General features: G+C 39.2%; 1 non-coding gene across 1 annotated transcript; it reads right to left on the reverse strand.

Annotated features, from left to right (window-relative positions):
- Nucleotides 1–14678: 14678 nt before the first annotated feature.
- LOC125354056 lies at nucleotides 14679–14785 on the reverse strand. Its single transcript, XR_007211440.1, has one exon. It is a non-coding gene; the product is annotated as a U6 spliceosomal RNA (small nuclear RNA).
- Nucleotides 14786–15070: the final 285 nt, after the last annotated feature.

The following is a 15070-nucleotide window of genomic DNA, read 5'->3' on the forward strand; positions in this document are numbered from 1 at the left end:
TTAGTAATATATTTGATGTTGGTAGTGAGATGCTTTCAGCCTCATTCTTGCCCAAGATTGCTTTGAATGTTTAGATTTTTATTTGGCCTTTTGGTTTCAGGTGAGTTTCAGGATCTTTCCTGTCTACCTCTGCAATATATGTCACTGGAATTTCGAGAGGGATTTCACTGAATCTGTGGATGCCTTTGGTTATTATGAAAATTTTAATCATACTAATTCTACTCAACAAACAGGGGCTATCATTTCATTTATTTGCATCTTTTTCATGTTCTTTCATTAGTATTTTATAGTTTCCAGGGTACAGTTCTTTCCTTAAGGAAATTGAATTAATTTTTTTGTTTACAGATTTTATAGCACAATTATATGTTATTGCAAATGGAATTTTTAGTTCATTTTTCTTGATAGATCATAGATAATTTATTTTGCAAGTGTAGTGAAGGTATTAGGGCATCAAAGGCTCATACCTATGACCCTAGATATTTAAAATGCTGAAATTTGGGATTGCAGTTCACAGCTAGGGCCAACGAATTTCTAAGACGCTTATCTCCAATTAACTAGCAAAAAGTCAGAACCAAGCTGTGGCTGAAGTGGAAAAGCCCAGGTCATGAGAAGAAAAAACCATGTAAGAGGCTAAGTTTAAGCTCTGGTACTAGCATAAGAAGAACACAGGATACATGTATATCATTAATGATAATTATCATTTGAATTTTGTTCATTAAATTTCTATGAAAGTAGACATGTTTATATTTAAGAGGAAAAGCTAACATAGTAATTTCTACCAAAATTTTCAAAATTCAGACTTGAAAACTTACTCACTGGGTACCGGTAGCTCACACCTGTAATCCTAGCTACTCAGGAGACTGAGATCTGAGGATCATGGTTTGAAGCCAGCCTGGGCAGGAAAGTCCTTGGGATTCTTATCTCCCATTAATGGCCAGAAAACTGGAAGTGGCACTGTGGCTCAAAGTGGTAGAGCACTAGCCTTGAGTTAAACAGCTTAGGGACAGTGGAAATGGGCCGCTAGCTTATTTCTTTTGGCTTGTTCATTCAGCTGGTACTCTACCGCTTGAGACCCCATGCCTCCAGCCTGGTTTTCTGCTGGTTATTTTGGAGGTGGAATTTCATGGACATTTCCTGCCTGGGTTGGCTTCAAACTATGATCTCAGCATTCTGATTAGCTAGGATGGTAAGTGTAAGCCACTAGTACCAGCACAATATATTTTTAAAAATTATTTTTCCTGTTTTACTTTCTTGTCACTCACTCTATCATTTGAGCCCTACCTTCAGTCTGTACCTCAGGTGTAGGGGCTAAAAGTGGGTAGTGCTGTCTGTGGTGAAAGCCTACCTGGCTGTATCATCTAATGGTGGATGGCACCAAGCATCAGTGAAAACAGGAAAAAAAGAGTGTGGTATCACAAGAGGAGGCAGGAAGCCAAAAAGTGACCAAGGACTGGCAAACCTATTCTTTTATAATTATCCTCTCACAAAAGTAACTCACAGACCTCATGAGAACCTGCCTTAATCCTTTCTGTGGGCCCACTGCCAAAGACCTACCATTTAGTTGAAGGTCATCCTACTGAAGGTTATACCACATTTTGATATATCTACATAATAGATACCAAGCTCAAACAACAGCAAGACACTGGCCACTTGGTTTTTCTCCCCTTTTCTTGTGAGTGTGTGACAGCTGTTAGAAACACAAGTTTTAGAGTAAGACAAACAGCCTAGATAAGAGTCTGGACTCCTAATAGCCATTCAGCCGTATAAGCAGAAGCAAGCGATTCCTTTCCTCCATGCTTCTGTTTCCTTATCTTTAAGATAAAGTGATACCCACATCTTAGATGTCCTAGGGGGGCAACTAAGATAACAGATGTAAAGAGATTAGCACATTTCAAGTACTCAAATAATATTCTCCTCCCCTTCATTAAACTATAGTCTGCTCATTGGAAACTATGTCTTTACTTCATCTTTTGTAATCTCAACAATACTATACTGTGGGCCTTGCTGTCATTCCCGTGTTATAAATAAAGAAATAAAAGTCTACAGACGTCAAGTAAGTGCTTCAAGTGAGTAGCCAAACAGCTACTGCAACAAATCATTACAAAGTATTTACCATGTGCCAGGCACCAATTGAACCAGGACCATGTGACAGTGTCATTGTCTCTCTAGTTCTACCATGGGGTGACATGGCTACATACAACAATCACAAGTAATGAATATAGGATAGGAAGTTTGAGGGGGGAAAAAAGCCCTTCCAAAACACACTTTAATTTTAAATTTAGAAATTCTTATAGGGAATTTTTAAAATCGATTTGCTCATACTATTCAGAGTGATCAAAACAAAACCTCTCCTGACTCATCTTCCTTTGGGAATAGCATTTGAGGCAGGAAAACACAAATTGCCACACAAGGACCTGAGCTTTTTAGAAGAGAACAGTTTTAACTGAACCACTATGGAGTTTATGTGGTTTTATTCCTAGTCTCAGATTCAGAATCCTTACTGCTCCTTGGAAATATGCTTGGAACTCAGCTGGGGAAAAAAAACAAACATGTTGCCTTCTCTTTTCTCTATAATATTGATATATCTGTCACCCTCACACAGGGTTCATGATTAATCTTAATGTGCAGGTGTTCCTGACTGAGGCTGGATGTTTAAATCTGCTTTATTTTAAGCAGTCTGTTTTAATTTTGATTAATTGCCATCAGAAATAATAACTCCTTAAGGCAGATCATTAGGAAGCTGCAGAATCGATTATGTTTAGCCTGAGAATATGTAAAACTAGTCACCACCATGGAAAGACCACAAGATGATTTCTACGATTGCAGGGACAAGAAATCTTTAAGTTCTAGCCGGCTGGATTCCTAAACAAGTGACAGAGTTGAACGTGCTCTGTGCACATGTGTGCGCATGCACATGCCTGTGTGTGCACACGCACTAGCTCTGGGGATTGAATTAGAGCCTAGATGCTGCCCCTGAGAGTTTTGCTCCAGGCTAGCACTGTAACACTGTCCACTTCCGGCTCTTGGGGAGTTAATTGGAAAATAAGTCTTATGGACTTTCCCACCCTGGCTGCCTTCAAACCATGATCCTTGGATCTCAGCCTCCTGAGTAGTTAGGATTAGAGGTGTGAGCCCAGGCACCTGGTTGAAATGTTTTTTTTTTGTTTTTTTGTTTTTTTTTTTTTGTCAGCTAGCTAGATTTCAAATTTGCTCCTCTCTCCTCTCAATAGATTTTCAAAATTCTGGTATGATAATCAATGACCACATTGGTGTTCACAGGTGGGAAGAATAATATTGCTTCCATATATGTAGGAAATATATCTCTGCATATTTGCAATAATTGTTGGCAGACACATGATGAGAAAGAAAGGGCTCAAGATTACCGGCTGTGCCCCACCGAAGCCCGCGGTCTTGACACTCAATCCCTCACTTGGTGCCTGATGCACCAGCCTCTTTACATTTGGGGTAGTTTGTACTGCTACTAGAATGACTCTAAACTCAAATCTGATGTTATTGACCTATTTAAAATCCTCCAATAGCTCTAAAGCACCTTTTACATATAAGACACACGATCTTATCTGAAATAGTCAAGGAACATTTTTGATGACTTCCTATGGATGAGCTACTTAAATCAAGAGAGATGTTATGACAGTCAATCAAAAGCTTCCATTCACTGGCATGGACTACACTTCTTTATTTTCCACTCATTCAAAGTCTGCCACTGAAAGGGTATAGCCCATTGGTACAGTAAGGTCTGCTAATCTTTTTTCTTTTTCTTTTCTTTTTTTTTTTTTTTTTTTGCTAGTCCTGGGGCTTGAACTCCAGACCAGAGCACTCTTCCTGGCTTCTTTTTGCCCAAGGCTAGCACTTTACTACTTGAGCCACAATGCCACTTCTGGCTTTTTTTTTCTTTCTGTTTATGTGGTGCTGAGGAATCAAACCCAGGGTTCCATGCATGCTAGGCCAGAACTCTTCTGCTAAGCTACATTCCCAGCCCCTATTTTACTTTTTGAACTCAAGGCCTGGATCCTATCTCTGACCTTTTTGTTTAAGGCTAGTACTCTACCACTTGAGCCACAGCTCCACTTCTGGCTTTTTAGTGGTTTCTTGGAGATAAAATTCTCACAGGAGGAAAGGTGGAAGAAAAATGAGGGAGGAAGTAGCAAGTTTGACAAGAAATATACTCACTACCTTATGCATATAACTGTAACTCCTCTGTATATCATCTTAGCAATAAAAAATAAAAACAATGTAAAAATTCTCACAGACTTTCCTGTCTAGGCTGGCTTCAAACCTGGATCTTCAGATCTCAGCCTCCTGAGTAGCTAGGATTACAGGCATGACCCATTGGTGCCCTGCTATTCTTTTTTTATTTTTATCTTATTTTTTTTCTAGAAGCTTTATAGAGATCATAATCACATGCCACACAATTCACTCATTTAAAATATTTAATTCACTTCCTTTGTTTCCATTACCATCATCTGGCTTAGAACAATTTTAGTTGTTTTTTTTTTTTTTTTTTGGCCAGTCCTGGGCCTTGGGACTCAGGGCCTGAGCACTGTCCCTGGCTTCCTTTTGCTCAAGGCTAGCACTCTGCCACTTGAGCCACAGCGCCACTTCTGGCCGTTTTCTGTATATGTGGTGCTGGGGAATTGAACCCAGGGCCTCATGTATACGAGGCAAGCACTCTTGCCACTAGGCCATATCCCCAGCCCCGAATTGTAGAACCTCAACAAGATACCCCAAATTCCATTTCTTCCAGCCCTGGTGAACCACGGAGCTACCTTCTGTTTCTGTAACTATTAGCTTTGTTTTGTTTGTTTGTTTGTTTTTCACATGGAAAAAAGTCTTTAAATCCCTCTATCTTCACAATACATGGAGAATCATACCTTGTATGGAAAGGATTTGGCCTGGCCAGAATCTGTCCTACGGCTGCTCTGATCCTGCCCAGCTGTACTGGGGCAAGGAAATGTGTCTGTGGAGGAGAGGAGACATGGAAATGAGTGAATGTCTACAATGGTAGCCTTCTGTATAAAATGTGAAGTCTTCAGCCTAACATTCAATGCAAGCCCTTCATGACTAGCCTCCCTGCTTTCCACAGTCCTCTTGCTCCACTGATATTCAGCACATTCAGACACATCATACATGCTGCTCATCACTTTGCACATGACCTTCATGGTGCCTGGATTGCTCTTACCCTATTTTCTCTTTAGGTCATATTCGATGCATAATTCAAAACTTAAATGCTACCCACTCTAAGAAGCCTTGCTTGTTGCACAAAGGGCCTCCTTTGGTGGCCATTTTCTGTGTCCCATAGCATCTTGAGTTCATTTCTACATAATGGCTCTTATATTTTATAGTCATGATTTGTTTTGTCCATCTCCTCTGCTAGCCAGTGAGGTTTTTGCCTTATATCTACTGCCCTACTGCATGCCACCCTCAACCCCTCATCAGATTTGAGAAACTGATAAATTTTAGACAAATTACCTGAATTTTGCAAGTAATTATGCTGAATTTTGGGATATGCTAAATACATCCATGTGTGGACATTTGGATTCCTGGTCTTCTCTGCCCAACCCCTGAAGTAGTTCCTGAATTGAATAAATCAAGATAGTTACCACATAACAAGTTCCTTTTTTTTTTTTTTTTGCCAGTCCTGGGCATTGAACTCAGGTCAGGGCCTGAGCATGGTCCCTGGCTTCTTTTTTTTTTCTTTTTTCTTTTTTTCTCAAGGCTAGCACTCTGCCAGTTGAGCCACAGTGCCACTTCTGGCCGTTTTCTATATATGTGGTGCTGAGGAATCAAACCCGGGGCTTCATGTATAGGAGGCAAGCACTCTTGCCACTAGGCCATATTCCCAACCCAACAAGTTCCTAATGTGTATGTGTGTGGGGCAGATGCTGTTCTGGGCATGTCACATGACCTTCATTTATTCTTACAACCACTCCATGGGAGGATACTGCAATTACCTCCATTTTACAGATGCTTTTTTTTTGTTGGTCATGGGCCTTGAACTCAGAGTCTGAGTGCTGTCCTTAAGCTTTTTTGCTCAAGGCTAGCACTCTACCTCTTGGGCCACAGCTCCAATTTCAGTTTTCTGGTGGTTAACTGGAGATAAGTGTCCCATGGACTTTCCTACCCAGGCTGGTTTTGAACTGTGATCCTCTGATCTCAGCCTCCTGAGTAGCTAGGATTACAGGCATGAGCCACCAGCACCCAGCTTTGAAAGATGGCATTTAAGTAACTTGCTTAATGCACTTTCAAGTCTGTTCTCTGAACCACAGAGCTATATTGGTATTGTACTTATTACTGTCCCTAAAAGGTACCACAGAAATGCCTATAGAATGATGTATCTATAGAACAAATATAAGCAACTGTGCTAGATATCATTGAATAGATAGAAGCATTGAAGAATAGATAGAAACATTCAAGAACTAAAGAAGCTTAGCAATTAAGTGATTTATAAATGCTGGGAACTTTTTGTTGCAGGAAACATAGGGTACAAGCTTCATTCAACCGTCAGAGAGCTTTAAAAATAAGGGGTAAAAAGATGAAGAACTTACATTAAATACTTACTATAAAATGCCTCATACTGAGTTTGGTCTTAGTAAAAAGACCACATCATACAATAGTGCTAGCAAACCTGGAAATATACTTGAATTCTAGCCTACTATTGACCCTGGGGAAGGACTGAATGGGAAAAAAAAGTGTTATGTTCTTTAAGGCAGGCATTCTTAAACCGCGGGGCAAGAGTGCCTCAGAGCTGCCTCCTGGGATGTGAACCAATGCAAGTTTTACTGCTGGAGTGGAGAAGGTTTAAGGAAATATGGGTGGGGCAAAGTGTTTCTTTTCCTGAAGTTATCTTCAAGTTCTCAGTGATAAGACAGAATTTTATAGTTAGATGAGAATAAGACTTTCACTCTGTTCTTAACTACTAAAAGGTAGGAAGGGAAGGGAAGAAAGGGAGAGGAAGAAAGGCTGATTTGATTACTATCTGTCCATAATTCCAAATAGAGTCTCAGACTGTTTACCTTGAACTCCTAAGATCAATGGTTCAAAAGTCATATGGCAGGCACCAGGTTAGAGAAGGGGTGTGGCAGGAAGATGCATGGCTTCAAAAACTTGCAATCTCCTTGACAAGGCCTAGAAGGAAGAAAACACAGGCATCATCATTCATCTTCCAGGGGTTCTAAGACCATTCCGACTTATGCTATGAAATCTGACTCAGGTAAACTTTCAATGCCTTCTAGTCTGAACACAGGGCACAAGTGTAAGATACAGCAAGGCTATGACTCTATACATCTATCTGGAGACAGGGACAAATGTAGTCTAGATCAACCTTAGGGATGAAGAACAGGTGACACTGGTCATTAGCCCAAGTTTGTATCATAGTACTTGCAACTCTGTCTCCTTAAATTACTGTTGACTTTAAATATATATATATGTAATATATAAGATATATTTAAATATATAAGTATAAATACAATACATGTATAAAATATATTTATAATGTATAAATACATAGAAATATATATTATATAATATATTATACACACACACACACACACACACACACATATATATATATATATATATATATATATATATATATATATATATATTGCTTCACACTTAGATATCTTGTCCCAGTAAAAGGTGACTCAAGAACAAAGTAACACTGGACTTTTAAGGAAATATATTTGAAACTAAATTTGGGGAGATTTTTCCTTCTTCTTTCTCCTTTGTTTTTCTTTTTAGAACCTTGACAATAGTGTCTTGTGTTGTAGGAGCAAGCCATTAAAAAAAACAACAACACTGCTTGGAGTTTTTTTTAGTTTTTCCAAAGTAAACTCAAATCTTCTTCACAACAAAGCTATCTAAACCTACAACCTATGTAGACCTCGTAATTTTGCAAAATAGTCATTTTTCTTTCACAAAGTCACCAGAAGGAGATTCAGTCAGGCCAGTTTTCCAATGAGTTACAGTACCGGAGACTCTAATGGGCCAGTCAGCAGTTCAAATAATGTAATAATTTGTTACAATTCTTTTGTTTTGTTTTGCCTCTTTTCAGTTGGATGCAATTCAGTATTTCAAATTCTAGTGCTTCCTGTTTTAAAAAAATGTTGTTAGTTAATAAAGTATATTTGTATCTCATTTGTTTGTTAATTTGATTGGGTAATGACTTCTTTGTCCTTATAACCTTTGACTGTGCCTGTCTTACCAGTCAAAATGCAAATTTTCCCAAGGGCTAGTTTTTACAGTCCCATAGCAAAAGAATTTTGATCTTGCAAAAAATGCCTTGTATTTGAATGAAGAAGATTCCTAGCACGCTAGGAGTTTGCACCTGGATGCAAATTCAAGTAGAGAGGGCTTAGGTAAGCTCCACATACAGAGACTTAATAAAGTCCTATGGTGAAGGAAGGAGGTGTTACATTCAGACCTATGCTCAGAACAGGACTGGTAAAGCCTGGAGTTTTGCCCTTTTTTTTTTTTTTTGAAGATCTTCATAAGTGTGTAGTCAGTAGATGCTGGCAGGTCAACTGCACATTGTCAAGGCAGTTGAACTGATGTCAGTAGTCTGGCCTTTGGCTTTCCCAGATCTCTCTGGGCAGCTTGATGAGGAGAGGTTATCAGATCCCCCTGTCTGTTTGATGGACTCACTATTAATTTGTATAAACTCTGGATGGGAATGTGTATCTTTCTTGCCTATGGATGATATTGTTATTGTTTCTAGGCACCTGAGGAAGCCCTTGAGATACACAGCCTTGGAGTTGCCCGTGTGAAGTTTATCTTTGCCTGTTCTGCTGTTTGCTATCTGGATAAGATTATCCAGGGAATAGTCTAGCTTAGTAAAGAGACAGAGCCTCTCCATTTCTTCTTACCCAGTGAAACACCTTCATGTCTTTAGATTGCAAACCAAATATAATACTATTTAAAGAAAAGAGAGGGGCTGCGAATATGGCCTAGTGGTGGAATGCTTTCCTCATATACATGTTGGTTGGGGGCTTTGGAGGCCTCGCCTATGTGAACAGTGCCCACAAAGACTGGGTTAGGAGGCTGGGGATGGCTTAGCGGTAGAGTGCTTGTCTAGCATGCCTGAAGACCTGGGTTAGATTCCTCAGCACCACATAAACAGAAAAAGCCAGAGGTGGTGCTGTGGCTCAAGTGGTAGAGTGCTAGCTTTGAGCAAAAAGAAGCCAAGGACAGTGCTCAGGCCCTGAGTTCAAAGCCCCAGAATGGGGTGGGGGGTGGGGGGGTGAAGGGGGGAGGGCACGGGGAGGAGACTCCAACAAGAAAATACAAACAGCCCAGAGTTGCTGGAAAATGAGACACAATGTGTTCTTCCTTACATTAATCCCTCCCCCCTCCCCCCCTGACATATACACACCAGTCTTTTTAGGGAAGAAAAGACTATAGTTTGTCCTGAAAAATTCTGCTTTGTGTCTTAGGATGTCAATTGGAGAATCATTTAGGAGCTATTGCTTGCCCAAATCAAAAGGGGAAATGGAGCTAGAAATATCTTTTAATGCATATCCAATTAACTGAATATTATTTTACAGGTCTAAATAGAGAGAACATGATTTTAAAATTAGAGATGATAGCTCAATATGTTAATCTCATATAAAAATTAAATCAGGTTGCTCATCATGTACGCTGTATTTTGCTTGATGTAGTTTTACTAAATAGGGACTTTCAAGAATGGTTCACTACTGCTAATGCGGTGATTATACTGGCTAGGGGTTATACACTATAAAAAGATTTCTTAAAAATGAGCTGATTAGGACTTTTATCTAATTACATTGGTGCTTTAAAAAATTGATCATAGGAGGGCTAAGCAGCAGAATGCATAACAGCTAAAGATTTTGCTGGAAATTCAAGAGCCATCTCCTGAGTTCCCTTTTTTGATTTTTTTTTTTTCCCCTGTGTCAGTCCTGGGGCTTGAACTTAGGGCCTGGGGGCTTGGGTACTGTCCCTGAGTGTTTGGGGTTTTGTTTTGGTTTTGGTGTAGTGCTTTACCACTTGAGCCAAAGCTCCACATCTGGCTTTTTTTTTTTTTTTAAGTTTGTAGATAGAATCTCATGGGCTTTCCTGCCCAGGGCTGGCTTCCAATCACAATCCTCAGATCTCAACCTCCTGAGTAGCTAAGATTATAGATGTGAGCTATCAGCACTCAGTTCTTATTAGATTTCTGTTTATTAGCATATACTACTTATACAAGTGTGTGGGGGGGAACATTGTGACATTTCCATACATAAATATAGTGTACCTTGATTAAACTTTTGTTCCATAGAACATGCTCATCCTATTCTGGCATTTTTGCAAGATCATTTTCATAGCTTGCCCTTTCAATCCCTTCTGCAAAAGTCACAGCTTTGTTCTAAGCATAATATTTAAACCTTGGGCCTTGAACTGCTGGAAAATTTGGAGTTACTGTAAGGAGTCATACAATTTGTATTTGGTCAAGTATTTCCAAGAACAGAATAGATAATGCATTATAATATATGTTCTACTATTCTTCACATGTAAGTAGCTATTGCAATGATTCATCAAAAAGAGTATTGCTTTTGTGGTAGCTTTTGGTATTCCCAACCCATAGACCCTAAAACAAAACTATTATCATTATGTATAAGATGGTCTCTCACATTTAAAACGTTTTTAAACTATTAGAAACTAGCTATAGAAAGTGTCACTAACATGACAAGTTTCCATTTCAAATAAAGTTCTTTGTGTGCCTCTGAATTCTACATGGGTAAAGCAGTTATTCAGTTCTAAAAGCAAATTGTGATTATATAACATACTGGTAATAAAAGTGTGGAGAATTAAGGCTTGTGAGACACTCACATCATCTGTTAAGATTGAGTAGGTGTGTGTGTGTGTGTGTGTGTGTGTGTGTGTGTGTGTGTGGTGGGGGGAGGGGGTGTCAAAGGCTTGAACTCAGGGCCTGAGCAGTGTCCCTGAGCTTGTGCTCAAAGTTAGTGCTCTACCATTTGAGTCACCGCTCAATATCTGGGTTTGTTTGTGTTTTACTTTTTCTTGTGGTTAATTGGAGATAAGACTCTCAGGGAGTTTCTTGCTCGGGCGGGCAGAAAACTCATCCTCCTGAGTAGCTAAGATTATAGGTGTGAGCCACCAGTGCTTGGTCCCTTGAATAGCTTGTTTTTTTATTTTTAGTAAATTTTATTGACAAGGTGATGTACAGAGGGGGTACAGTTACATAATAAGGTAGTGAGCAGGTAGACCATGCACTGGATTCTGAGGCCACTCTGGTGGAAACCAACCTATCAGGGTAAGGTTCCCATACAAACAGCACAGAAGGAGGAGGCATTCCTAATCACAGCCCCAAAGTCATTAACAACCAGGAAAACATCTACTTTGAGGAGGCAAATAAATTCATTTGTTTCCTACTCTACACAAGCTTTTTATTGTTTATAAATAATTGCAGCTCACTTTCATGTTTTACCATTCCAGGTCTAAGGAGAGAAGGGAATTGGGCCTATTAACCTTCGCCTGCAACTACAAAAAAAAAAAAGTGGTTTATGGTTGGCCAGGTGCAAATGCCATATCTAATCTTTCCCTTTGCCTGGCAAGAGGCAGCTGCAGCAACTGAAGGGAGTTAGAGAATTGTTAAATATCAAGGAAGTGTTTACTCCCATACTGCCTTAAGTCAAGATAGTAAGAGAAAGTTAGGAATTGTCTCCCACTTAGAAAGAAGTGACAGTTCTTGGTAGGGAAGAGCCATGAATATGAGGACCCCAACAAAGAGTTGATGGCAAAGGAATTCAGAGTCCAAAGTGTGTGTTTGTGTGGTAGTGGGAGGGGGGTGGGAGAAATTGGGACCCTCTGTCACTCCCTTTTTGTGACCCTCTGTCACATGTCCTTTTTGGCATGTGGCCACTGTGGTTGCAGCATATTCTACAGGCTCTTTCATCATTCTCCCATTCTCTCCCATTGTGAGCAGGATGGTAAAATATTTCAGTATTGTAAGATGACTCCATGAAAATTCTTTGTGGATACTCAAGGATATGGAAAAAGTTGATGATACAATTTAGATATTGAAGAGAGAAATTAATGCAGAAGGAAGGATTGTATACATTATTCAAACAGCAGGGCAGGGGTGGGGGGTGTGTGTGTGGGGGGTGTAGCACAATAAAACCTGGCCTGGAGACTAGGACAGACAGCAAAGATCAGTGTTAGTGTTTGCTGGATGCTACTGCCAGCATGAGACACCCAAAGTCCCAGTTTCCTTATCTGTGTACTGAGATGATCTTTGCAAGACCTGTTGTCATCTTATAAATTTAGACTGAATGCGTATATCTTCTGAGGCGGGGGCACCCTGTCAACGACGGCTGGGTGGGTTCTGAATTATCAAAGGTGTGAGTGTGAGTGAGAAGAGAATCTGGGCAAAGAAAATCTACTGCCAGTCTGTATCTGCACTGGGCTCCTCCTCCTGCAGCACCACTCCTTCTGAACATGGAATACACCAGTCATTCTCTGCCAAAATGCCTTGTAAGTAGGGGATTTCACAAGAGTTTTGAACATCCCAAGGATTCAATTGCAAGCAAAATTTCACTTCAAAACCTCACCATCTAAACTCTATTCAGAACACTAGTAGCTTTAGAAAGTGCTAGTTCTTGCTAATTTGAATATGTAGGTCCCTTCTGTAGGCACTGATTGTAGTCAGCAAGATCTTTCAAGAATCATCCTAAATATTGAAATGAAATAGTAGTTGCCTTGTTAAGAAGCAAGCCATATTTCCTATTTGTCTTTCTGTAGCTTGTGGCTCTTGTTCATTTTCTGAGCATGATTAAAATAAGATATTGCCAAAGAGAAGAGGGACCAAGAGGCAGGGCCAGGAACAGTGGCAAGGGTGTGGAAATAATGTCATGACTAGATGATTATAGATGGACACAGTTTCTCAAGACATTAGCACACACCATTGTACTTTAAAACTTTCAGAGCACATTCACTAAAGGAAGTGCATTATATATTTGTATGTTTTACTCCCCAAATGGTTTCATCCCCCGCTTGAAATGTGTAAACCTGAAATAGAATTGGAAGGTGATCTGTCCAGTGTGTACTATCTCCTAGGTCATAGAACTCTCCCCTCATTCACCTCCCATCACACATTAATTTTCCTTCCTCACATGACCTGAGAGGAGGAGGAGAGAAAGAAGGAAATGGAGGGAGACACAGAAGAATGAGGAAGAAGAGAGTGAGGGAAATGAAATGATGCTTGATATTAGAATTAAACAGGATAAGAGGTGAGTGACACATGGGAAACAGATCCCAGGAACATCTAGATTCCAGAAAGAACGCTACACCAAACGGACACCCTATACTTCTATATTTTTTCCAAAGATACAATGCATTAAACCATTAGTTTTTTAAAAGCTAATAACATTTACATAATGCAGAAAAAGTTCAAAATCTAGTTTTGTAAAACCTAGAGTTATAACCTACATATTTCAGTATGTTTTACAAATATTATTTAGAAGAAATATAGCTTCCTGCTGAAGAGAACTAAGGAAGAATAACTTGAAAGTGTTCCACAGGTAAAAGAAACACTTTTGGGAACTAACCTATTAAGCCTGTTTTCATGAAGGGACCAAATAGCCTGTGATTATTTGGCAATTACTGCTTAGCCCCTTGCTATATAATTATTCATTTGGTTCTTTACATGTGCTTTACAAATTAGTGCCCCAAAAGATCTAAAAAAAATTACATAGAACATGATGATTATCTTTAGGGTGACAGAGTTTCCCAATGGGTAATTGCCATTTAATTGGCCATGTCTGAAGTCATATCATGACCTCGTCCTAATGATGTATTTACAGAGTGGTGCACATGGCTGATCTTGGAGAGGGAAAATCCTTAGGAACAGGTGTAAACCCAAACTGGGGAATGCCTTATGTCCACACAGGCCCTTGGCGTACATAGGGTTTGCAATAAATATTGTTGGATGCCTATAGGTATCAAATTTACACCTTCATGGTCTTTAAGGTTGGCCAGCTTCTCAGAAATGAGGAAACTTTTTACCCAGTTAGTACAGATACACTTGACCCAGAAAATAACAGATCCCACTCCATTTAGAAACCAATCCACATTTGTTAGACTCGGTCAAAGGTCAGTGAAAAGAAACATAAATATTTCAACTTTCTTTTTTTTTAATCAAGAGGAACAAAAAGCATTTAAATGTAACAAGTTTGTGGTACACACCACAAAAGATAAGGGAGACTACCTTAGGCTTTTAAACTTCAAAGAATTCTGTGCTAACACAACCTCTGTCTTGACATACTTGCCCTTTGGCATTCTGAGATATTGTTTCTAGGAATCCCTGCTCTTACCCAAATCTTCAAATGTTCAACACCCATATATAAAATGGCATTCTACTTCCATGTACCTACATTTCCTCTGGTATACTAGATTATTTATAGTACCCAGTAAAATGCAATATAAATGATATGTAAATTGATCTTATACTACATTATCTGGAATTAATGGCACAATAAAAGGCCTGTACATACCTGGTAGAAACACAATGTTTTCTGAACATACACATAAGGAACTCACATATACAGAGAAACAACAATATAAGTATTTTTTAATATATTTTTATTTGACAGTAAGAAATAAAATTCTGTGGCAACTTATAACTAAGTTTATTTTATAAGTTAAGTAAAAATATGGAACGTTTCATGAATTTGCATGTCATCCTTGCACAGGGACCATGCTAGTCTTCTCTGTATCATTTCAATTTTAGTATATGTGCTGCTGAAGTGAGCACAATATGTAGGTTTTCTTAAAAAGATAATTTGGTTTCTGGAAAGGGTAAAATAATCTGCTACTTCAGCTGAAATTGCAGTGTGCTCAATTCAATTCCTACTGGCAGGCCCAAGCTAACTGTTAAACATGCAGTGATTTAGCAGTTTGCAAATCTTGCAGTTTTTAAATCTTGAAATCAGCCCCAATCAGAGTATTTACACCATGGAAATGGGCAGACACAAGTCAAGCCCCACCTCCAACCCAGAGAACTGATACACTTGTGTAGTACTGAAGTCAAATACCAAAG

Source organism: Perognathus longimembris, chromosome 6 (genome assembly GCF_023159225.1).
Source record: "Perognathus longimembris pacificus isolate PPM17 chromosome 6, ASM2315922v1, whole genome shotgun sequence".
Lineage (NCBI taxonomy): Eukaryota > Metazoa > Chordata > Mammalia > Rodentia > Heteromyidae > Perognathus > Perognathus longimembris.